This window comes from Ipomoea triloba, chromosome 16 (assembly GCF_003576645.1).
Source record: "Ipomoea triloba cultivar NCNSP0323 chromosome 16, ASM357664v1".
Classification (NCBI taxonomy): Eukaryota; Viridiplantae; Streptophyta; class Magnoliopsida; order Solanales; family Convolvulaceae; genus Ipomoea; species Ipomoea triloba.
Window position 1 is genome coordinate 17,293,731 of NC_044931.1, and position 1,714 is coordinate 17,295,444.

Sequence of the window (1,714 nt, forward strand, 5' to 3'; positions counted from 1 at the left end):
GCCGACGCTGCCACCGCTTCTCCTGCGAAGACGCCGACGCTACCACCGCCTCTGCCCCAGCCCTCATCGTCCAGGTTCGTTTTTTTTTTTTCTTTCCTTTTTTATAGTTAATAATATGTGTGTTTTATTGTTGTCTTGACAAGATTTCTCCAGCCCAGATGACACACTGCTGGTGCCATCTCCTCCTCCCCCTATCTGCAGGTTTGTTGATTTATTTTTATTTTTATGGTTAATAATATGTGTGTGTTTTATTATTAATTTGATAAATGTGGTATTTTATGATTTGTAGAAAGTTTATTTTGCCTTTTCTTGATTTTTTCCCATTTATTTGTTGAAATACTTCTATGACATTTCTAGTTAATTGTTTGATTTATAATTTATGCCAGAGATTAGTCAGAGATTATGTTCCCAGTTAATATTGAATTACTCTGTGAATAATTGTAGTACTATATTTGGTTCTGGATTACCAGTCACTTGCAGTATAAAGCTGGGCTACAAAGTCTTCAAATTTGATTGTTGTTCAATGTGAGAATCAATGTGGTTTATAGTGATGCTGCATCGATGAGCAAACCAATATCAAAACATAGCTTTTCATGCTAGTTGCTGTTTAATTCAATAGATTCATGCCCTAAAGGCAAAGTTGAAAATAAAGATAAACATTACCTTCAGTTTAACTTATACGGTACTCCATAACATTAGTCTTGTGCTTGTCCTCTATTTTCTGCATTTTGAGATGATAATAGTTGCTCCAAGCTCTAAGCAATGGGTATTAGTAGTTCAATGAGTCTTCATACGGTCTATCCTCTTTTATTTTTTTCCATATTAAGCAAGTTTTGCCTATCATTTTGCATTGCTTCTATGCCTCCATGTTTATTAACAAAGACTCCGATTTACTTGTTCAGTATATACTTCCCTTGCCTATCATTTTGCATTGCTTCTATGCTTGATATGAAACTTTATACACTGCTTTTAATGAGATATTCACAAATGTTGGATAGTTCAAGTGTTTATGATGCTTTGTGCTTTTACTAGTTCTGATTTTTAATACATTGCAAGCCTTACTCAAGCACTGGCCTATTGCCACGAGAAACATGTGATTCATAGGGACATGTTGTTGGACATTTGTTACTTGGAAAACAACAATTTCGTTGCAGTCTTGCCATACTGTTCTGATATTTTGTCAAACATTTGTTTTAGCTTATTTGTCATCTGGTGTATGCATAATCATAAAATGTGCTCTGTTTGCATTTTTTTTAATTATTATTTAATGTTATGATTAAGTGGATATAGTATAGGTTTTTGCTACTCCATATTTATAATTTCTCGGACCTTGTACACTCAACAGTAACATAGTTCAGGTGTGTTTTTTTGTTTGAGAAGTAGTGCTTGAATTCTGTCATGAGAAATTTTACCAAAGCTATCGCTTTAAACACTTGTTAAGTTAGCTATGATTTTGCTGTGGATGTAGAGCAGATGCAAATGAGGCTGCTGTTATCCTTCTTTCATCATATATCACCATCTCCCCTTTGCTAATTTTCATCCTTTGCCATACAAAGCTTATATACCAGGTTGGTTAGAAGAGAGGCCGGTTGACTCTTGAAGATGAAGATGATGAGCAACCAAAGAAGGTAGGCATGGGGGTACCTGCTACACAGTGGATCAGTGCTTACAATTCTCACAGGCCTAAAAAACAAAGGTAAACCTTATTCTTCAC

At 35.1% G+C, this 1,714-nt stretch overlaps 1 long non-coding RNA gene across 1 annotated transcript; it reads left to right on the forward strand.

Moving 5' to 3' along the window:
• The first annotated feature begins 7 nt into the window (after window positions 1-7).
• On the forward strand, window positions 8-1,624 carry LOC116007892. The gene is made up of 2 exons (XR_004095369.1): window positions 8-201; window positions 1,557-1,624. It is a non-coding gene; the product is annotated as an uncharacterized LOC116007892 (long non-coding RNA).
• Window positions 1,625-1,714: the final 90 nt, after the last annotated feature.